Below are 23690 nucleotides of genomic sequence, written 5' to 3' on the forward strand. Positions count from 1 at the left end.
GTTGCTATGGGTGAAGTTACTACAGTCAGCGTTGCTATGGGTGAAGTTACTACAGTCAGCGTTGCTATGGGTGAAGTCACTACAGTCAGCGTTGCTATGGGTGAAGTTACTACAGTCAGCGTTGCTATGGGTGAAGTTACTACAGTTAGCGTTGCTATGGGAGAAGTTACTACAGTCAGCGTTGCTATGGGTGAAGTTACTACAGTCAGCGTTGCTATGGGTGAAGTTACTACAGTCAGCGTTGCTATGGGTGAAGTTACTACAGTCAGCGTTGCTATGGGTGAAGTTACTACAGTCAGCGTTGCTATGGGTGAAGCTACTAGAGTCAGCGTTGCTATGGGTGAAGTTACGACATTCAGTGTTGCTATGGGCAGAGTTATTTCTGTAATTGTTGGAGTTATTTGAGTACCACTGTGGTGAGATGTTAACTACCTCGCTTGGTATGCAGGAGGTCGTGGATTCGATCCCGACCCTGACGCCTGCTGCTGTATTTTTGTAGTTTGCGGTGTCTCTCTCATCATCATCATCACGCTGGCTAGGAGATGTTAACTACCTCGCCTGGTATGGAGGAGGTCGTGGGTTCGTTCCCGACCCTGACGCTTGCTGCTGTATATTTTTTTTCTCTCCCCATGGTGGATTTTTCTCGGGGTCCTCCAGTTTCCCCCCCTCCATATTTATTCGGCGGCTTTTAAATAAGCACGTGAAGATACGCCGCTACTCCATTGGGCGTTCATCTGTGGTCACGTCGCTGCTGACAGAGGCTTATATAGCCCAGTGGGATCTTACGCTGTTAAAATAAAAATAGTTTATAGTTTTTAATAGTTTTCTTTATGGCCGGGAGGGATGACGTATGCTGGTCGAGACTCACGAGGGAGTGGAGGAGTGGTGTTTGCCTTTTGAGCGAATACGCCCGGGAGAGACAACCACATTTCGATTTGAAGCTTTCGTGACTGCATGGATTCATATTCTTGGTTCTTTTGTTGTGGCCGAAACGTGAGACTTTTATCTTATGTTTAATTATTTTAATTTTATTATTTCCCTTCTACGTGACTTTACCGAAAGAACCAAGAATAGGACAACCACAGCCGAGGTGGGAACCATGGCACGTGTGTCACTTCGATGTACAGTACGTGTGTTGAACTTCTTTCGCGCCGTACGTAGCCAACCCGTGCTAACCGCAGGTGCAGTGGTGAGTCGATGGGTAGTTCTAGATTTGAAGCTTTCGTGACTGCAAGGATTCATTCTTTGGTTTTTTCGATAAAGTCACGTTGGTGAAAAAATAAATAAATGAAAACAACTAAATAAAATTGTGATTTTATTTAGTTGTTTTCATTTATTTATTAGATTTTTTTACCTACGTGACTTTACCGGAAAAAAAACAAAGAGTATGTCGATGGGTAGTGTCAGTCGATGGGCAGTGTGTATGCATGTTCAACTTCTTTCGCACCGTACGTAGCCAACCCGTGCTAATCGGAGTATGCGGGCGAAGGCCAACAAACTGAACACAAAAAGCAGTTCTCGAAAAAATGAGTTTGCAATCTTGATGATTTGAAATTGCATCGCTCCAGTGGCCTCTTAATATCGCGAGGAAGAGCGTGCCAGACGGCCGCAGAAGCGCACCTGAAAGCGCGCGATGCGATGATCATCGTCTTTGTTCGATGGCGAGCCAAAGGCGAGGATGGCCGGAGTTTGCGTGATGGTTTTTACGCTCCTTGACGAGTGAAGTCACTCCAGTCGGTGTTGAGAGATCAGCAAGGTAGTAGTGTGGTTCACTTGTGGCAAGCACTTTGTGTGTAAGTGTAATGAGTGTGTACGTCGCTCACCGTGCTAATCGGTGGTGCAGTGTTGAGTCTATGTGCAGTGTGAGTCTATGGGCAGTGTTGAGTGTATGGGCAGTGTTGAGTCTATGGGCAGTGTTGAGTCTATGGGCAGTGCTAGTCTATGGGCAGTGTTAGTCTATGGGCAGTGTTAGTCTATGGGCAGTGTTAGTCTATGGGCAGTGTTAGTCTATGGTGCAGTGTTAGTCTATGTGCAATAGTCTATGGGCAGTGTTAGTCTATGGGCAGTGTTAGTCTATGGGCAGTGTTAGTCTATGGGCAGTGCTAGTCTATGGGCAGTGCTAGTCTATGGGCAGTGTTGAGTCTATGGCAGTGTTGAGTCTATGGCAGTGTTGAGTCTATGGGCAGTGTTGAGTCTATGGGCAGTGTTGAGTCTATGGGCAGTGCTAGTCTATGGGCAGTGTTAGTCTATGGGCAGTGTTAGTCTATGGGCAGTGTTAGTCTATGGGCAGTGTTAGTCTATGGGCAGTGTTAGTCTATGGGCAGTGTTAGTCTATGGGCAGTGTTAGTCTATGGGCAGTGTTGAGTCTATGGGCAGTGTTAGTCTATGGGCAGTGTTAGTCTATGGGCAGTATTAGTCTATGGGCAGTGTTGAGTCTATGGGCAGTATTAGTCTATGGGCAGTGTTGAGTCTATGGGCAGTATTAGTCTATGGGCAGTGTTGAGTCTATGGGCAGTGTGTATGTATGTTGTACTTCTTTTGTTCCGTACATCGCCCACCATGCTAATCGAAAGTGACAGTACCAGATGGATGGTGACTTCGCAGGTCCTCGCGAGGTGGTGATGGTTTGGGGGGGAAGGGCCTTTATCCGGCAGTGGACAGATCGTGAATGATGATGGTGACGATGTTTTGTGAAACTTTAAACCTTCCCGAATAACGTTTAATCGTTAACTATTGAAACGAGTCTCTTGTCACGTGAAAATAATTATTCTTGCTAACTCAAGAGTTGAAAATGACCACGCCATTATGAACTGAATAACTTATTTTTTTCATTGTGACAACTCTGCTGCACAACTTTATTTCTAATAGTGTTTACCTCGTTTGAGACGAGTAACAGATGTATTATAGCCGGTACAAAAAGAAAATACTGTAAGTAGAATTTTACAAGGGCAAGTCATGTATTAAGAAAACAAGAGGGTTAATGTAGACATGGCACATAGACTAAAGTTGCCCATAGACCAACGTTGCCCATAAACTAACGTCACCCTTAGACTAATGTCACCCATGGACCAAACTGTAAAGTAAAGTAAAAGTAGACTAATGTTGCTCACAGACGAACGTTGCCCATAGCCTATCAAGTTCTTGAGTAATATCATGGACAGAGCTAAGTGGAAGGAAGGCCACGATCGCCAGCGTCTCTGAGGAAGGCCATGGCTCGAAGAGAGGCATTGTGGGAAAAAGAAGTTCAGGACAACGTGGGCACAACGTGGGTACAACGTGGGCCGCTCGAAGTTCACGTTTGTTATGGTCCAGGTCACTCCTGGTTTTAATTTTTTTCCGTCTGCCTGTTCCAACAACTGAAGCGCCACGAATGTAAAGACAACATTTCGGTATTTTCGGGTTTTTTTTGTCAACGTGGTGGCCCCACACGCCTCTAACCCTACGCTGTGTGGTCAGCAGCGAGGGTTGGCGGCTCGGACAAATGACGACGTTAGTTGAACACGCAGTATGCTTTCACGACCAATATTGTCCATAATAGAGGGTATATATTTTCGTGTAAGGTCAAGTAAAAATAAATGTGACGTTAAACCTGTATTGTACTCGGTTGTAAATGTTGTGGGTTTACTCTCCAACACAACCGGTTAGTGCTGAACTAGTAACGAATTGGCCACGTTTTGTTAACGTGACATACCCCTTACTAATTGGCTGTGTCGGGTGGTGGCGGGTTTAACGACACATTTATATTTACGCAATCTCACCCAAAAAAATTGAAACCTCTTATTATGGAAATGACAACGTTGCGAAACTCCCTTAGCGTACGTTTGCGTATTTTGAACATCTTTTCGTACCGCACGTAGCCAACCCTGCTAAATCGGAGGTGCCACATCGAGGATCCATAACCCTGGCTCGCCGACATTCCATGCAGCAGAGGAGAGTGTGGACTAATATCATCTGTCCCCCGTGCTCATGGACTTTGCCTGGTGGGGTTGCTGCTGCAGTCGGTGATACAATTTCGGCTGTGAGTGACTCTATGACTTCCTGTCTGACCGAGAAACTTCCTGATTGCCCTGAATGACTCGGCTGTGTGGATAGCTCACCCCCCTCCCGCGGACACGCGAGCGTTTTCTCCGAAGTGTTGCGGTTTCCTCCCAACATGTACGAGCACCCGTCACTTGGGTGAACATGTTTTAATATGTGTGCGCACACCCCGAGTTTGCGCATCGGGCAGGGTTGCGTATGATGCAACTACGTGAACAATAATAAATAATAACAAACATCGTGGAAGTGCGCACATTTAGCGAATCGGACGCTATCTTTCGAGCGAGAACTCAAAGGCCAGAGCTCAAAGTTCCTCGTCGGCCAGCTTGAAAAGTTGAGGAATATTTTTTACTGGCAAATGAGGTTCCAATGGTGTAAATGCTTACCCCGAGCTCTCATACTCTGATGGTGCATTGTCTTTGAGTTGTGCGCCTTTTGGCGTCATCTGGTCCAACACCATGTGAGACTAGGCTCTAAGGAAAGCTGTCTCGGGTGTGGAACAATCAACTTCAAGGACAGTGCATACATTATCAGAGTTATGTTTTTTGTTTGCATTATGACTGCAGGTATTGTGGTCTATGCAAATATGACTCCTTGTAAAAAAAGGTGTCAGTTTTGTTGCCAGATAAAAGGGAAAAAAAAAACAGTTATCAAGTTGAGGAAGCCTTGAGAGCCTGGACGGGAGAGAGCCTGGTTGGGCGAAAGTTGATGATGGTGCTTCAAATCAAGATTGGATGATGGTGCTTAGATTGCGACTGCTGTGTGTGCGCAGTGGGAGAGAGAGAGGGGGAGAGAGAAGGGGGAGAGAGAGGGTTCCAGATGGTTGCTGCCGGCGCAGCCACAGAGGAACTCCGCTCAGCAGGACGGTGCCGATGCTGGCCTCGATAACCAGATTATTTGGAGGTGACTGCATAGGACGTGGCTGTTTTGCCGTGGTCAGTGGAGTGAGAAGGGTGGGAGAGGTGGGGGGGAGACCTTGGGAGAGAGAAAACGGTGGCAGAGGATTGCAACGTTGTTCTGTGTCAATGCTTTGGTGGGGGGGGGGGGGGTGTAGCGGTGCACAGGGTTTGTCGCGAAGTCGGAGGAGCCACGTGGGCCACGTGGGCCGCGCCGCGATGGCCCAGGACGGCGCGCGGCGGCTTGTTTTTCAAAGCCGCTGCGCACGTTGTCGAAGTGTTTTATCCGTGCCATTGGACCGCCCTTCGGACCCTCCCCTCCCAACACGCGCTGGCCGCGCACCCGTACAGGAGGGAGCCGCACAGCGCACCGCTTTGTGCCGGCGCGCGTGGGGCGGGCAGGCGGGACACAGGAGCCCCGTTGTGCGCGAGCGACAAAAGGGACGATTAACACAAAAGACCCCCACCACTCCCCACCCCCCCCCAAGTAAGGATTGCGTTGCCTCTATACAGGGGGTACGCCCCTACTTACGAATATTTGACTTACGAACTTTCAGAGATACGAACAAACCTGTCCCTACGTCCAGTTGCCTGTTCGGACCGAGATTCGTAAGTTCAACCGCCGCGCAACAGATGGCGGCGGTGGCATCTACATCTGCAGAATGTAAAGAACCGGTGGCATCTACATCTACAGGAGATTATACAACTTTTAACGCCATTCCCCGTGTTGAGTGACCATGCCGTACAACACGTTTGGAATCGACAGGAGTAAAGTTAAACATACGAACAAATCGACTTACGACCAGACCTCTGCAACCTAACTCGTTCGTAAGTAGAGGAGTCCCTGTAATTGCAACAGCGAGTGCTGACAAAGGCGCGGTCCAGGTTCCTCTCTGCGACTGCGGTCAACCATTGGCGTGCGTGGCACAATCCCTCCCCCTCGGTCAGGTGGTCGTCGTCTTTATTGTGTTGAGGAAAGCGTTTGCCGAGGGATGAAAAGTCGAGTCAAAGGCGATCCCCTCCGACGGTGGAGCCGGCGCTGGGTAGATTTTGAGGGTGTGACGCTGCGCCGAGCCGGTTGGGGCCGGTGCCTGGGGAAAAAAGGGGGTTCTGGATTTTTTGGGGGGTTGTTGAGCGTGCGTTGATTTGACCACCCACCAGTACTAGTAAGGTTTAGGGTACACAATTGGCAAGGTTGAGTGGCGGTTAGAGTGGCGTATAATTGAGCGTCATCGGCGTTAGGTGTCATGCCTAATGTTGTGACTTATTGGTGAGAGAACCAGTTGGGCAGATGTAGACTGAGAAAAGTAGAGGGCCCAGAATGGACCCCAGTGGGGGGACACCTGCAGTGGATGTTTAGGTTTTATTTTGTGACTGCGTATGTATGTGTGTATGTTGAACTTCTTTCGCATCGTACGTAGCCGATGGTGCTAATTGTTTGTGCTGGGGAAGGACAACAAACTAAACGCACATGCACACACAAAATATACAGGTCCACAGAGTTTTAGATTTGAAGCTTTCGTGACTGCAAGGATTCATATTCTTAGGTTTTTTCGGTAAAGTCACGTAGGTAAAAAAATAAAATTAATAAAAGTAAAATAAAATAAAAATCACGACGTTTCGGAGGCAACACAAGCTTCCGTCTTCAGGTGGAACCGTCACAGCCACGACAGCTGTATCAAGTAGCTCTTGTAATCTCTCATTTACTTGATACAGCTGTCGTGGCTGTGACGGTTCCACCTGAAGAAGGAAGCTTGTGTTGCCTCCGAAACGTCGTGATTTTTATTTTATTAATTTTAATGTTTTACCTACGTGACTTTACCGAAAAAACCTAGGAATAGGCCCACAGAGCTTGGTCAACGAACTGTTGGCGCCAGTTCTGGCTGCTTTCTTTTTCCTGCCTGTGTGCAGATTCCCACGCCTCCGAATCTGAAAGAATGCTGTGTGGCAAAGGTGGTGAAGGTGGCAGGGTTACGAATGTGCGCGTTCGTTATTTTATTTTTATTACCTCCCATAACGGGTCCCGGCTCTCGGTGGAAATTTCCACAGCGTCGAGTCGTAGAGTTGCAATATGGTCCCGCAATGGCAGGTGGAAAGTTATCGCTGCGAGAGGCTGTGGGCTCTGACAGATGGAAATCTTGGCACATCTCATCTCGCCGCCATGGGAGTGAGCGAGCGAGCAGTCGGCCGGTCGGTAGGTCACGCTGCCGCAGACAATATGGCCACGGCTGCAAACACCGCCACCACTACTGCCGCCACCGCCACTACCACGGCTATTACGCACAACACGACCAACGTCACGGCAACTATAACGAATGACATCACAACCTACGGCCACTGTCACTACCGTCATGGCAGCCAGCACCGTGACAATCGCAGCCACCACCGTGACGATGACAGCCACCACCATGACTACCACAACCATCACCATGACTACCCCCACCGTCGTGGGCACATCGCTCAAAACCAGCGCGAACACCTCCACACCATAATATAGGTTTTTGGGTCAGATCGCGTTATTTATAAATGTGTCGTAACCCTCCACCACCCGACACGACCAAACAGTAAAAATGTGTCACGTTTTTCAAAGGACAAAATAATTCACTTCTTTAGCCCACCATTAAGCTGATTGTAATTATCAGCGAAACGTCGTACTACTCAAATTTCAAAATGCTGTTGATTCTCTCTTCAGCACACCGGTGGGCTAAAGAAGTGAAGTAATTTGTCTTTTGAAAAACGTGACACATTTTTACTGTTTGGCCGTGTCGGGTGGTGGAGGGTTACGACACATTTATAAATAACGCGATCTGACCCAAAAACCTATATTATGAATAATATTGGTCGCGAAAGCCTACGTGTTAAATTGACCTCCACACCAACAACCAAAACACCACAAATATTTACAACCACAACGAACTGCACAACAATCTGCACCAAGACCGCCACTACCAATCTCCACCACTGGCACATCAACCATTACTATAAACACCACCAACACCACCACCACCGCCACAACTTCAACTACCTCCATCCACCACCTCATCACCACACCAAATCTTCTTTCACCATTACACACACAACCACCTTCACAACAATCTTTGGCACCACACCACCACCACTACAATAACAGCCTACTGAAGCAACAACAACCACAGCCACCAGTCAATCAGGCGGGGCATCTGGGGCGCCAGCTCACGAGTGAGTCAGGCAATCAAGTGAGTCACTCGGTGTGTCAGGGAGACGATCGTGAAATCAGTCAGGCAGGAAGTCTGGTAGTCAAGGCGCGTAAACCATCACGCAAACGCCGGTCATCCTCGCAGCGGCAGCTTTTGGCCGGCCATCGCGTTCAGGTGCGCTTCGGCGGCCGTCTGGAACGCTTTCTTCCTTTCCGATATTAGCGGCCGTCCATAAATGACGTCACGCACCTGGGGGCGGGGGGTCAGACATTTGTGACAATGTATGACGAGGGGGGTGGGGGTTTGAGAAATGTGACGTCACGTAAAAATACGCAACTTTAAATAAATATAGACAACACGTTCTACTTAATTAAATAGACTTTCTAATAAATGTTTTCTCCTACAACAGCAGAGTGCAGCGCCACATTAAATACGCACGACAATGACAATAGTTTAAAGCGATTTGAAGCATGTTTTATTTTGGGGGGCGGGGGGGGGCAGAGCTTTGTGACGTCATATTTGGGGGGGGGGGGGGGTCTGACTTTTTTTGACGCCGTGTGACGAGGGGGGGGGGGAGGTTAAAAATCGTCCAAAATCGCGTGACGTCATTTATGGACGGGCCCCTTAGGAGGCCACTGGTAGCTCCGCGCTTTCAAAATCGTCATCGAAAACTGAATTTCTTTGGAGCTGCTGCCTCCACAGCGCTGGGTCGCAGGTACGCCACATGCGGCGCCGTAGGTCACCACCGTTGCCACCAGGAACATTTGAGCACGTACAGTATACGCAGGGTGGTGTTCACGGAGGCATAGTTAATCATAGGCGTTTACGCTCGGTCAATAACACGATGCAAAGACAAAGATACCCCCCCCCCTCACCCGCCTCCTAATAGGCTGTTTGATCACCGTGGCAAGTGCTGTTTGTGTGCAAATATGAAGGCTGGCACGGCACGCGGTGGTGTGATGTGGCCAGCAGCACGCCCGGCCGCCTTTGTCTCGCCAGTGTTGATGTTTACACAATGCACCAGGTTACTCATTTGGGGCCGAGTCGACCTAGGGGAGGACCAACACCGGTACAGATAAGCCGTCACTGGTGTTGGCCGTGAGAGCGGGAATCGAACTCTTGGTCGTTGGGTTCGTAGCGCAGCGCGCTGACTGCTAACCCTATCGCTCCGTCCGTATGTAACACACACACACATCAGATGGCGTACAATGGGACTGGGTTCTGTTAATGATCACACAGTCCGTGTGCGTTGCCTGGAGCCCTGCTGCATCTCATCACGACGACAACCACCGTGGTCGGAACAAGCCTGCAGCTCCACATGAAAAAAAATTGTGATATTTTTTTTTACTCATTCCAGCAGCCACACGCAGCCTTCCTTCTGGGAGTGCATTATTTCAGCAGCGTTGGTTCAACGCAAGCAAAACAAACTCTGGGTTCCACATTCGGTGTCTCATCAGCCGAGCCAGGCTTACTAGAACCAATGCTAGTGAACCTGCCAGATGTTTAAAGGCAAAGGGACCCTCCTGTCTGCTAGGTATGGCTCCCAGTTGTAAGCACAACTCTGCGTGAAACCACGAGCGCGGTGAAAGTGCCGCTCTGCTTGAGTTGCACACGAGTCGTGGTTTCGATCCCGGAACCCCACGATGCCTGCTGTATATTTGGAGTCGGCGATTTTCTCTCTCCCCGTGGTGGGTGCGTGGATTGTTCTCTGGGTACATCCGGTGTTGCGCTTCACGTTTAGAAAAACTTGCTTTGAGATGAGTTGGTTGCGACTCAGAATTCCCACGTGTGGTGATGATGATGATATCAGACACTTCTGTGAGCCGTAGGCTTTACCTGGTAAGGGGCACCACGGTGGCTATGAGATGTTAACTACCTCGCCTGGTATGTAGGAGGTCGTTGGTTCGATCCTGACCCTGACGCCTGCTGTATATTTTGAGTTTGCGTGTCTCTCTCACAATGTTGTGGCTTCACTCTCCAACACACCGGTGTGCTGTACTAGTGACGAATTGGCACGTTCTGTTTGCGTGACAACCCTTGCTAGTTGGCTGTGTCGGGTCGTGGCGGGTTTTAACGACACATTTATATATTTAACCCAAAACATCTCTATTATGGATGATATTTGTCGCGAAAGCCTACGTGTTAAACTCACTGTGGCTGTGTAGATTTTTCTCAAGTTCTTCCCGTTTTTCCTTCTACATGTAAAAAAAAACATGTATTTAGAATATTTGGCTACTGCTATAAATTTCCACGTGATAAGCCACTTTGTTGAGCTATCATATGTTGCCAAGTCGCTTCTGATAAAGAGCTACGTAACTAAGTGGCTCCTACCTGGTAAAATGAAAAATTAGTTTAATCGTTTGTATAAAATAGATTAGTTTAGGTTGAGGTGGGAGGACTTCACTTGGTCCCTCACGTCTGCCAAACAACACTTTAAAACTTTTATATCATTCACCTCTTACAACAATTTAAAACACCGCACAATAGATTGTTTTAATCAAAAGCAGTTGTTTTTTTTTCCTATTCTTCTGCGAGATCGGCGAATTGTCAACGGGCACGGCGCAAGTGCATTAGCCAAGGACGGAATTGCGTGTTGCGATGCCAATCCGCTGCTTGGCGGTCACCGCCGTTCGTGGTTTACACCATGCGTGTGCCCAAGCCGTGGTCAGGATCGAACTCGGGTCGCCGAGACCTTTTTGTGCCAAAGCCGCCTCCTCCGTCAGAATCTGAATGTTTATTCATACTGGAGGAATCCGACAAGCTACGAAGCTCTTTCGCAGATGTCCTTGCCCGGCGTGTGCTCGCATCCCCAAGGGGAGCGTGCGTTTCTCCGGTGCCGGCCGCCTCTTGGCGCGCCGGTGAGCGCCATCGGGCCGTCCTACACCGGGCGAGCAGCCTCGCTGGCGTGCTTCGGGGGGGGGGGGGGGGTTCTACCGATTGCGCATCGGTTCGGCACAACGACCGGCGTTCCGTTCCGACGCGTGCTGGGAGCCTTCTTCAGGGGCCTTTGGTCGGGAAGCTCGCTCCCTGGGACACGCGGAGTGAAACGTCGGACTTGGCGGCGAAACGTCGAACGCCAACGCGTAAACGTTGCGACCCATCGGGGAGAGCTGCGCGGTCACAAACCGCAGAAAAACCTCCGCAGCGATGCGAGCGATCTATGGCCCCTCGCTCACGGAGGCGTCGCTAGCGGGTAAGGGAGGGCTTTGTGGGGGGGGCAACTCTTACCGGCAACGACTACAACAACACAAACTTACTGACCTTGGAAAACTTTCTCAGGGTGATCTCTTTCGTGGGCAGAGCGCAACTGAGCACAGCGCCGTATGACATTTACAACACGGGGTGGGGGGGGTGTTGGGGGGGGGGTGTTGGGGGGGTGGGTCCCTTGTGTTAATCGCCCCGTTGTCACTCGCACAACGGGGCTCCTGTGTCCCGCCCGCGCGTGCCCGCACAAAGCGGCGCGCTGTGCGGCTCCAGCCTGCAGGGCGTGCGGCCACCGCGGGCGTGTGGGGGGCGGAGGGTGGGGGGGTAGGGGGGGGGGTCCGGGGGAAAGGCCACGGCACGGCAGGAGCACGGCAGGAGCTCGGGCGGCACGCTCGCGAAGTTGGCATCGCTCGCAGACTGCCTCCCCCGGTGATTGTTAGTTAGATTACAGATGCATGGTGAGCCATTAATTTTTCGGTAACAGTTCTCTGAGAGTGAGTGGAGGTCTACGTGAGAGTGAGTGGAGGTCTACGTGAGAGTGAGTGGAGGTCTACGTGAGTGTGAGTGGAGGTCTACGTGAGAGTGAGTGGAGGTCTACGTGAGAGTGAGTGGAGGTCTACGTGAGAGTGAGTGGAGGTCTCCGTGAGAGTGAGTGGAGGTCTACGTGAGTGTGAGTGGAGGTCTACGTGAGAGTGAGTGGAGGTCTACGTGAGAGTGAGTGGAGGTCTACGTGAGAGTGAGTGGAGGTCTACGTGAGAGTGAGTGGAGGTCTACGTGAGAGTGAGTGGAGGTCTACGTGAGTGTGAGTGGAGGTCTACGTGAGAGTGAGTGGAGGTCTACGTGAGAGTGAGTGGAGGTCTACGTGAGAGTGAGTGGAGGTCTACGTCATAGAGTGAGTGGAGGTCTCCGTGAGGGTGAGTGGAGGTCTATGTGAGAGTGAGTGGAGGTCTCCGTGAGGGTGAGTGGAGGTCTCCGTGAGAGTGAGTGGAGGTCTACGTGAGAGTGAGTGGAGGTCTACGTGAGAGTGAGTGGAGGTCTACGTGAGTGTGAGTGGAGGTCTACGTGAGAGTGAGTGGAGGTCTACGTGAGAGTGAGTGGAGGTCTACGTGAGAGTGAGTGGAGGTCTACGTCATAGAGTGAGTGGAGGTCTCCGTGAGGGTGAGTGGAGGTCTATGTGAGAGTGAGTGGAGGTCTCCGTGAGGGTGAGTGGAGGTCTCCGTGAGGGTGAGTGGAGGTCTACGTGAGAGTGAGTGGAGGTCTACGTGAGAGTGAGTGGAGGTCTACGTGAGAGTGAGTGGAGGTCTATGTCATAGAGTGAGTTGAGGTCTCCGTGAGGGTGAGTGGAGGTCTATGTGAGGGTGAGTGGAGGTCTATGTGAGAGTGAGTGGAGGTCTCCGTGAGGGTGAGTGGAGGTCTCCGTGAGAGTGAGTGGAGGTCTACGTGAGAGTGAGTGGAGGTCTACGTGAGAGTGAGCGAAGGTCTACGTCATAGAATGAGTGGAGGTCTCCGTGAGGGTGAGTGGAGGTATATGTGAGAGTGAGTGGAAGTCTCCGTGAGGGTGAGTGGAGGTCTCCGTGAGTGAGAGTGGAGGTCTACGTGAGAGTGAGTGGAGGTCTACGTGAGAGTGAGTGGAGGTCTCCGTGAGTGAGAGTGGAGGTCTACGTGAGAGTGAGTGGAGGTCTACGTGAGAGTGAGTGGAGGTCTACGTGAGAGTGAGTGGAGGTCTACGTGAGAGTGAGTGGAGGTCACTGTGAGAGTGAGTGGAGGTCTACGTGAGAGTGAGTGGAGGTCTACGTGAGAGTGAGTGGAGGTCTACGTGAGTGAGAGTGGAGGTCTACGTGAGAGTGAGTGGAGGTCTACGTGAGAGTGAGTGGAGGTCTACGTGAGAGTGAGTGGAGGTCTCCGTGAGGGTGAGTGGAGGTCTCCGTGAGAGTGAGTGGAGGTCTCCGTGAGGGTGAGTGGAGGTCTACGTGAGAGTGAGTGGAGGTCACTGTGAGAGTGAGTGGAGGTCTACGTGAGAGTGAGTGGAGGTCTACGTGAGAGTGAGTGGAGGTCTACGTGAGAGTGAGTGGAGGTCACTGTGAGAGTGAGTGGAGGTCTACGTGAGAGTGAGTGGAGGTCACTGTGAGAGTGAGTGGAGGTCTACGTGAGAGTGAGTGGAGGTCTACGTGAGAGTGAGTGGAGGTCACTGTGAGAGTGAGTGGAGGTCTACGTGAGAGTGAGTGGAGGTCTCCGTGAGGGTGAGTGGAGGTCTATGTGAGAGTGAGTGGAGGTCTCCGTGAGGGTGAGTGGAGGTCTCCGTGAGAGTGAGTGGAGGTCTACGTGAGTGTGAGTGAAGGTCTCCGTGAGTGAGAGTGGAGGTCTACGTGAGAGTGAGTGGAGGTCTACGTGAGAGTGAGTGGAGGTCACTGTGAGAGTGAGTGGAGGTCTCCGTGAGAGTGAGTGGAGGTCACTGTGAGAGTGAGTGGAGGTCTCCGTGAGAGTGAGTGGAGGTCTCTGTGAGAGTTAGTGTGCTGTACAAGTAATGAATTGGAATTTTTTGTTCATATGACAAACCTTACTAATTGGCTGTGTCGAGTGGTGGCGGGTTTATTTACGCGATCTAACGAAAAAAAAACCTTTTATGGATAACATTGGTCGCGAAAGCCTAGGTGTTAAACTGACAAATTGCATAAGTAGATAAATTCCTGCCGATATTTCAACACGAAATGCACGCTTGGGTAAGGCAGAAAAACAACAACAAGAACAGTCCCGGACCACGTGAGGACAACGCAAGTCCCTCAACAACATTGCATAGACGCATAAACTCGTACAGAGAGACCCATGGGTCAAAAAACATTCCCAGCTCTCAAATTGTTACGCGATGGACATTGTTCTGGTCGGACAAATGACTTGGACGATGTTGCACTGGCAGTGGGGTTGGGTGCGCTCAAGCACGGCCAGCGACGCAGCCTTGAAGGAAATGTATTTGTAATCGGCACAAGGGTCACTGCCCGGAACGCTGTGGGTTCAATATAATTTTTTATTTCAAGGCATTGGTTATTGCTGAGCGTGTTACGTTTATGGTTATGGTGGGAGCGGATAGGAAAATGCTGCCCTCTGCTATATGGCCCAGAGGTTACTTTGCGAAGGGTTTTCAGAGGTAGCTCTTTGACATTTTCTTCCGTGGGTTTTCTTCCTCTACGCCGCGCAACCCTTGCGGGAGTTACGTACGGATTCGTCGCCTCATGGCTGACGGGAGGCCTGGGGGCGCAATCGGGGTGAAAGAACCACACGACAAAATATTACACAAAACGCATCCATCACCCCGTAACATTGGTGGCAGGAAACGTCAAACGGCATTTTCGTTCAACCGTTTTTTTTATTTCCTCTTCATACTTTATTCCTGTGCACCGGCAGGATGTGGCGGGCGGGCGGGCAGGCGGGCCAGTGAGCGAGCAAGCGCTTGTGTGTGTGTGGGCGAGTGACACAAAAACACACACTGCCACCTGGACCCTGCACGTGGGTAACGCTTTGGCTACACGGCCGCTAATCTGCCGCCAGCAGACGCCAAGCTAGGCCGGAAGGGAGATCGGGTAGACCTGGGGGACCGAGAAGGAACGGGGGAAGTGAAGGGGCCATGGGAAGTGTAAGTGTGGTGAGATGTTAACTGCCTCGCCTGGTATTCAGGTTGTGGGTTTGATCAAGACCCTGACGCCTGCTGTATATTTGGCGTTTGCGTCTACTGTCTTCCCATGGTCACGTGGATTTATCTCCGGGTCCTCCGTTTTTTTCCCTCTACATTTAGAATCAACGTGCTTTTCGTGTATTTGGCTGCTACCTGATAAGCCACTTCGTTGAGCTATCATTTGAGGCCAGGTCGCATCTGAAAAACAAGAGCTATATAGCTCAGCGGGCCTCACCTGGTTAAAATAAAAAAAATAGTTTATTGTTTAAACGAGCGACGTGTTTGTTGTTGGTGTTGATAACGGGCCGAATTATTCAATTGTGACAATCACCCTGAATGCCACCACGTCTCGTCGGATCTCGTCGGATCTGGGAATCGACGGATCATCGCCACCAGGGCTTTGCCATGGTCGTGTTGGGATCTCCAGGAGATGTCAGTGATGAGTGTAATACCAAAACCACTTACCCACCTAAACACCTACGCCCCCTTACCCCTCTTGTGTCGGTTAATTCTCTGGGCTCTCTCCGGCTTCCTGTGGATGCCGCGACGAAGCCAAACTCCCCTAAATAATTGAATTCACGGCCCAACATCCCGATGCCGAAACCTGCATGGAAACGTCTCTGAGACTTCCGTGAGCCTCTCCGGGGTAAAACGCTTGACACGCTTTGTTGTTGTTGCTGGCAGCTGTTTCGTTCTTCCACTGCCGGACAAAGGCCTTCCCCAGCGCTGCCATTGCACGTGGCGCTGCGTGAATTGGTGTTGTTATTTATTATTAAAACCTTACTTATTTATTTAACAGTAATCTGGTGGCAGCGGTGCACAAGCACGACACAAGAGCCCCCCCGACGCACTCGCCGACAGCGCCCGTGTGTGCGTGACAAAACAAAGTAGCTACGCTTGATTTCGGTGTCCAATTCTGCACAACCCCTATCATCACCCCATGTAAGAGTCTTCGAGAATGGAGTGGCAAGGTACAGTGCAGTGAATACAGAAACTTTTTACAGGAGGATATTTGTATGTTACTGGTAGGAACCTCCTGGTTACACCAGCCCACAGGGGATTATTGTGTCTGTCGTGCAGGGAGGGGCTAGGTGGGGAGGGTGGGGTGGGGATGGGCTGGGTGGGGAGGGTGGGGCTGGGTGGGGAGGGTGGGGCTGGGTGGGAGGGGTGGGGCTGGGTGGGGAGGGGCTGGTCACCCCGTGGTGCCCTTATAAAACTCAACGTTTAACCGACTCACGCCGGCTTGTGCCCGCCCTCACAGTCGGGCATATTTGCGAAATACACCACGCCGCCGTTGACCCTGGTCATTGACCGAGCAACCCAACGTTCCTACCAGCTCCCTCTGCAGGAATGTGTTTATTTATTCAAAACGTATACAACACAACACCTAAAAGCATAACGTTATTCAAGAGTGTGCGAAGTTAAGATGTTTAAAATAATGATGATTAGTGATCCGGCGTTTTTGAAAATCCGGCGACTCCTTCCCCCACGAAGCCACCGAATAATCGATGATCGACTGTAGTCCGCGACGTTTTGGACAGTTCCCTTTCTTCAGAGCGCGTCATCTTTTCATGTCAAGGCCCCCCCGTGATTATTGACGAGTGTGATGTAAAAAAAAAAGAACTGATTTATTAAGCGTCAAGAGTCGCCCGGGTCTCACTCCTCCTCAAAACGGAGCCTGAGGCATTCCTCGTCGCGGCTTGCGGACAGGAATCCGGCAGGGGCTTTAATCTCTCACATTCCCATGGGAGGGACAATTCGCAACACCGCCTGTCTGACCAGCAACCTCGCGACGACGGCTGTGGGCTATCGCCGCAACGTGACACCTGCAGACATCTTACACGCGCAGTTGCCGCGTGCGTGCGCACGTGCACGCGTGCGTGCGCGCGTGCACGCGTGCGTGTCCAGTCGTGCAGCCCCCCCTCTGCAGCAGCGCTCTCCAACCAGTCCCAGGTTGGCGAGCCGCGGTGAATTTTTTCGGAATTCTAGGAAAGGTAAAAAAAAATCCTCGCCCGTTCGCAAGCTTGCGAACGGGCGAACTCTCTCCTCCGTGCCGTTCAGTGGCCCGTCCAGCCCCCACCCCTCCCCAGCACCTCCCCCGCCCTCCCCTCTACATCGGTCGCGGCGCAGTACGGCGGCAGGGAGCTGCCGTCGGCCCCCCACTCCCGGCCCCCCACTCCCGGCCCCCCACTCCCGGCCCCCCACTCCCGGCCCCCTACTCCCGGCCCATCTCAACTCCCTCGGGCGCACGTGCACAGAGGGCCACAGAGCCGCTGCAAAGCATTCCCACCCACACACGCAGGCACGCACGCACGCAGGCCGTAGAAAAACATTAGCCTTGAACCAAATCACACCCGGAATGCGTCGGGCAAATCTCGTCGGTAGAGGTGGGGGGCGGGGGGGGTCGCAGGGCTTGACAGCTCACGAACGAGTGACCGCCACGGCGGAGCAGGTGGCTATCGGCAGCGGCAACAAAATCCCGTCGTTGTACTGTACTCCCTGCGCCCCCCTGTCCACGCTCCGCGCTGTCACCGGCCAGGGCGTAAAAATTAACGCCGGGGCACGCGGGAGCGGAGTGGTCGTTTACCACTCGCGGTTTGCTTGTGACTTTGCGCTCCGTGAGAGCGTGACCCAGGCAGAGAGAAGGTGCGGGGTGACCCTGCAGAGGGAGGTGAGTTGGTGGCGGTGGTGAGGGGGAGGTGCGGGACGGAAGCAGCTGGAGGGAGTGAGGTGAAGATTACGATGCTGGACTCTGCGTTTTGTGCTTGCGGTTCGGGTAAAGGTTTGGTTGACTAGTATGGTGAGGACTGGCGTTAGGGTGGGAGTCTGGTTGACTAGTATGGTGAGGACTGGCGTTAGGGTGGGAGTCTGGTTGACTAGTATGGTGAGGACTGGCGTTAGGGTGGGGGTCTGGTTGACTAGTGTGGTGAGTGTTAGGATGGGAGTCTGGTTGTCTAGTGTGGTGAGTGTTAGGGTGGGAGTCTGGTTGTCTAGTGTGGTGAGTGTTAGGGTGGGAGTCTGGTTGACTAGTGTGGTGAGTGTTAGGATGGGAGTCTGGTTGTCTAGTGTGGTGAGTGTTAGGGTGGGAGTCTGGTTGTCTAGTGTGGTGAGTGTTAGGGTGGGAGTCTGGTTGTCTAGTGTGGTGAGTGTTAGGGTGGGGGTCTGGTTGTCTAGTGTCGTGAGTGTTAGGGTGGGGGTCTGGTTGTCTAGTGTGGTGAGTGTTAGGGTGGGAGTCTGGTTGTCTAGTGTGGTGAGTGTTAGGGTGGGGGTCTGGTTGTCTAGTGTGGTGAGTGTTAGGGTGGGAGTCTGGTTGTCTAGTGTGGTGAGTGTTAGGGTGGGAGTCTGGTTGACTAGTGTGGTGAGTGTTAGGGTGGGAGTCTGGTTGTCTAGTGTGGTGAGTGTTAGGGTGGGGGTCTGGTTGTCTAGTGTGGTGAGTGTTAGGGTGGGAGTCTGGTTGTCTAGTGTGGTGAGTGTTAGGGTGGTAGTCTGGTTGTCTAGTGTGGTGAGTGTTAGGGTGGGAGTCTGGTTGTCTAGTGTGGTGAGTGTTAGGGTGGGAGTCTGGTTGTCTAGTGTGGTGAGTGTTAGGGTGGGGGTCTGGTTGACTAGTGTGGTGAGTGTTAGGGTGAGAGTCTGGTTGTCTAGTGTGGTGAGTGTTAGGGTGGGAGTCTGGTTGACTAGTGTGGTGAGTGTTAGGGTGGGAGTCTGGTTGTCTAGTGTGGTGAGTGTTAGGGTGGGGGTCTGGTTGTCTAGTGTGGTGAGTGTTAGGGTGGGGGTCTGGTTGTCTAGTGTGGTGAGTGTCAGGGTGGGAGTCTGGTTGTCTAGTGTGGTGAGTGTTAGGGTGGGAGTCTGGTTGTCTAGTGTGGTGAGTGTTAGGGTGGGAGTCTGGTTGTCTAGTGTGGTGAGTGTTAGGGTGGGAGTCTGGTTGTCTAGTGTGGTGAGTGTTAGGGTGGGGGTCTGGTTGACTAGTGTGGTGAGTGTTAGGGTGGGAGTCTGGTTGACTAGTGTGGTGAGTGTTAGGGTGGGAGTCTGGTTGTCTAGTGTGGTGAGTGTTAGGGTGGGAGTCTGGTTGTCTAGTGTGGTGAGTGTTAGGGTGGGAGTCTGGTTGACTAGTGTGGTGAGTGTTAGGGTGAGAGTCTGGTTGTCTAGTGTGGTGAGTGTTAGGGTGGGAGTCTGGTTGTCTAGTGTGGTGAGTGTTAGGGTGGGAGTCTGGTTGTCTAGTGTGGTGAGTGTTAGGATGGGGGTCTGGTTGTCTAGTGTGGTGAGTGTTAGGGTGGGAGTCTGGGTGACTAGTGTGGTGAGTGTTAGGGTGGGAGTCTGGGTGACTAGTGTGGTGAGTGTTAGGGTGGGAGTCTGGGTGACTAGTGTGGTGAGTGTTAGGGTGGGAGTCTGGGTGACTAGTGTGGTGAGTGTTAGGGTGGGAGTCTGGGTGACTAGTGTGGTGAGTGTTAGGGTGGGAGTCTGGTTGTCTAGTGTGGTGAGTGTTAGGGTGGGAGTCTGGTTGTCTAGTGTGGTGAGTGTTAGGGTGGGGGTCTGGTTGTCTAGTGTGGTGAGTGTTAGGGTGGGAGTCTGGTTGATGAGTGTGGTGAGTGTTAGGGTGGGAGTCTGGGTGACTAGTGTGGTGAGTGTTAGGGTGGGAGTCTGGTTGTCTAGTGTGGTGAGTGTTAGGGTGGGAGTCTGGTTGATGAGTGTGGTGAGTGTTAGGGTGGGAGTCTGGTTGTCTAGTGTGGTGAGTGTTAGGGTGGGAGTCTGGTTGATGAGTGTGGTGAGTGTTAGGGTGGGAGTCTGGTTGTCTAGTGTGGTGAGTGTTAGGGTGGGAGTCTGGTTGTCTAGTGTGGTGAGTGTTAGGGTGGGAGTCTGGTTGTCTAGTGTGGTGAGTGTTAGGGTGGGAGTCTGGTTGTCTAGTGTGGTGAGTGTTAGGGTGGGAGTCTGGTTGTCTAGTGTGGTGAGTGTTAGGGTGGGAGTCTGGTTGATGAGTGTGGTGAGTGTTAGGGTGGGAGTCTGGTTGTCTAGTGTGGTGAGTGTTAGGGTGGGAGTCTGGTTGTCTAGTGTGGTGAGTGTTAGGGTGGGAGTCTGGTTGTCTAGTGTGGTGAGTGTTAGGGTGGGAGTCTGGTTGTCTAGTGTGGTGAGGACTGGTGTTAGGGTGGGAGTTAACGTGAGCATCAGGTTGGGGCAATGCAGTTTTGCTAAAGGTTAGGACTGGTTTGGTCAGCGCGGTTAGGATTGGCGCCTGGGTCGGCTTTGCCTGCGTGATTTGGGGGTGAAGGTTCGGGGGTTTCGCGATCTCTGCCACTCACTGCCGCGTGCCCCTGAAATTTCGCATTGTGGGATTGTCTTCTCGCTCTCTCGGTGTTCACAGCGAGGGCGTCTTCAACTCCCCCAACCCATCCCCGTGAAAACAAAAACCCCCCATTAAAAAACCCAGCACGAAAATACTTCACCACCACCGTCAAAAACACGGGCTGACCCCCGAGAGGTATCAACACACACACAAAGACAAAGATCTCCCATATAGCCTGAACAGAATGTTGGGGCAAGTGCTGTTAGCGAGCACCTATGAAGGCCGGCACGTCACACGAGGGGGTGTGGGTGGCCAACGCCACGCCCGGCCACCCTTTGCCTCCCCGGTGGCGATGTTTTTACACACCGCACCAGGTACTCATTTGAGGCTGAGTCGACCTAGGGGGAGGCCCGGGAACCGGTTCAGATAATCGTCACCGGTGTTGGTGGCCGTGAGCAGAGCGCGTTGAAACCGCTCCACCGCACGCACGCACGTGCACGCGCGGGCAGGAAAACAGGCAGGCAGTCACATGTAGCACCCGCCAAGCGCCGCGATGGCCCGGCGCGCCAGTGCTGATAGTAAAAGCCCTTATGAAACGCGCGCGCGTTTCATCATCGCACGCATGTCATCATCGTCGTCATCCCGCCATATCTCGGCAGCCCACGCGCCCGGCCGGCTGCAGGAAGATTCGCTACAAAACCAAAGAGAGAAGTTTGTGATCCTTGTCTCTCGCCTCGCTCCATTGGACTCGTGCGCCGATTTTGATCGCAGCCGTAGGGGAACATTCCGCTTAACCAGTTCTGTTAAACCGGCCACCTGGAGTCCACTTGAGAGGGGACCAGGGTAGGGGTTTCACACCCCCCCCCTCCACCCCTCCACCCCCTTGCCCTGGGGGGGGGGGGTGGGGGGTGTTCCCCAGCAGCTGTTTTAAAATAATCAAGCACCCTGGCACAGCGGGCGATGCCACACTCCGCCCTGCCAGCGGTCGATTTAGCGCATGGGCTCCTCGTCGGGGCACTGCGGTGTGGAATCCCTACGCACCCCCTAATCGTTGCATGGACCCCCCCCCCCACCTCTAGTGAAGAGAGAGGGGACCCCCGTTGCGAAGCCTTGGTTTAAAGGGCTTCCGTACGATTTAACTTGACGCGTGCCGGCCGATTGGCTGTGGATGAATTTCGGTCCGTGCTCCACACCGGGTTTTCCTGGGCGGTGGCGGCCGTTGCGGGTGGGGGGTGGGGGTGAGGAAGTAGTCCCCCCCCCCCCCCCAAGTGCTTCTCTCTCGCCCACGCGGTCGTGAAAATCCGGTCCCGGGATCCGGGGCGGCTCTCGTTCCTTAACACCGAGCCTCCCGCTCTGCGACCACACTCACGCATAGAGAGTGCCATTCACTTTGAGAGCCGGGGGGGGGATCGCACCACGCTCCAGCGGACCGCACTGGATCGGAGTCACACGTGAGTCCCATGTGAGTCACACGGGGTGGTGGTGGTGGGGGGGCACTAGCTCTCGTCGGTAAACCTTGATGTGAGATGTTTCTCATAAGAGGCCGACTCAGTGGTGTTGTTGTGATTGGGTCGGTGAAGAGGTAAAGTGGTGGAATTGGTGGAGCCGTGGTTTGGTTCGACGTCGAGCTGGCGCGTTGGTGGGGCTCGCTCGCTCGGCAGCGGACCGTATGGACCGGGTCATTGGTGGCCTGAATCAGCACTTGGTTGACTAAATGGTGAGTTTGCTCGCTGTTTTTTCCGGCTCGGCGTTTGGTCGGCTGAGTTTTGGGGTGGTTCAATGCCGAGGTGGAGCAATGATGGTCTTGCTGCGTGGTGGTGATGGTGGTCGTGGGGCGACTCAGTTCTGGGCTGGCTCACTGATGACCTGGCTCAATGTTGACCTGGCTCAATGTTGACCTGGCCATGTGGTGGTGATGTTGATGGTGGTGCGACTCAGTTCTGGCCTGGCTCACTGTTGAGCTGGCTCGGTGATGACCTTGCCATGTGGTGGTGATGTTAATGGTGTGGCGGCTCCGTTCTGGGCTGGCTCACTGTTGACCTGGCTCAGCGATGGGCTTTCTGCGTGGTGGTGATGTTGATGGTGGTGCAAGTCAGTTCTGGGCTGGTTCACTGATGACCTGGCTCAATGTTGACCTGGCCATGTGGTGGTGATGTTGATGGTGGTGCAACTCAGTTCTGGGCTGGCTCACTGATGACCTGGCTCAGCGATGGGCTTGCCATGCGGTGGTGATGTTGATGGTGGTGCGAGTCAGTTCTGGGCTGGCTCACTGTTGAGCTGGCTCAATGTTGCCCTGGCCATGTGGTGGTGATGTTGATGGTGTGGCGACTAAGTTCTGTGCTGGCTCACTGATGACCTGGCTCAATGTTGACCTGGCCATGTGGTGGTGATGTTGATGGTGTGGCGACTCAGTTCTGGGTTGGCTCACTGATGACCTGGCTCACTGATGACCTGGCCATGTGGTGGTGATGTTGATGGTGGTGCGACTCATTTCTGGGTTGGCTCACTGATGACCTGGCTCAGCGATGGGCTTGCCATGTGGTGGTGATGTTGATGGTGGTGCGACTCAGTTCTGGGCTGGCTCACTGTTGAGCTGGCTCGGTGATGACCTTGCCATGTGGTGGTGATGTTGATGGTGTGGCGACTCAGTTCTGGCCTGGCTCACTGATGACCTGGCTCAGCAATGGGCTTTCTGCGTGGTGGTGATGTTGATGGTGTGGCGACTCCGTTCTGGGCTGGCTCACTGATGACCTGGCTCAATGTTGACCTGGCCATGCGGTGGTGATGTTGATGGTGGTGCGACTCCGTTCTGTGCTGGCTCGGTGCGGGCTTGTGCGTCGCCGGCGGGCGGGCGGGCGGGGTGATGTTGGGGCAGGTGGTGTCTCTCGTCCGCCTGGCCGCGAGCCACCCGGGCGGCACGTGTTGTTGGCCGGAGGAATGCGCGAGGAATGCGGAGCTTCGGGAACTCCTCCCGCGCCACCCCTGCCAGTTTGTGGAGGAGGACGAGGACGAGGCGTTCGTTGGTTGATGGGGGAAGATGAGAAAAATAACGGGCGGGACGTGGCGAGTCGCACCGCCCCCCCCGCACCCTCTCCACTCGCTCGCGGCGAAGACCAGAAGAACAGACCTGGCTCAGACGACTTAAAATGGGGCTTTTGTGAGGAATCGTCGTGTGTGTGTCTGTGTATGGTTGTGTGCGTGTGTCTGTGTGTGTCTATGGTCGTGTGTGTGTCTGTGTATGGTTGTGTGTGTGTGTCTGTGTGTGTGTATGGTCGTGTGTGTGTCTGTGTATGGTCGTGTGTGTGTGTCTGTGTGTGTCTATGGTTGTGTGTGTGTCTGTGTATGGTTGTGTGCGTGTGGCTATGGTCGTGTGTGTGTCTGTACGTTGGGGGAGCAGTGACCCAGGTTCGAATCCCACTTGAGACCAATAA

General features: G+C 52.8%; 1 protein-coding gene across 3 annotated transcripts in view; it reads left to right on the forward strand.

Moving 5' to 3' along the window:
* The window catches only part of LOC144950772 (semaphorin-4D-like), a 43354-nt gene that overhangs the window by 3664 nt on the left and 16000 nt on the right, over window positions 1-23690 (forward strand). The window contains exon 1 of one of the 3 annotated variants that reach the window (XM_078880854.1): window positions 21622-21721. The exons of 1 other annotated variant lie outside the window; for it this stretch is intronic. The gene's annotated coding sequence lies outside the window, so the exon portion shown is untranslated. Of the gene's footprint in view, window positions 1-21621; window positions 21722-23690 lie in introns of those variants that run through there. One more of the 3 variants, XM_078880855.1, reaches the window with a different exon arrangement.

Source organism: Lampetra fluviatilis, chromosome 59 (assembly GCF_964198595.1).
Source record: "Lampetra fluviatilis chromosome 59, kcLamFluv1.1, whole genome shotgun sequence".
Taxonomy (NCBI): Eukaryota; Metazoa; Chordata; class Hyperoartia; order Petromyzontiformes; family Petromyzontidae; genus Lampetra; species Lampetra fluviatilis.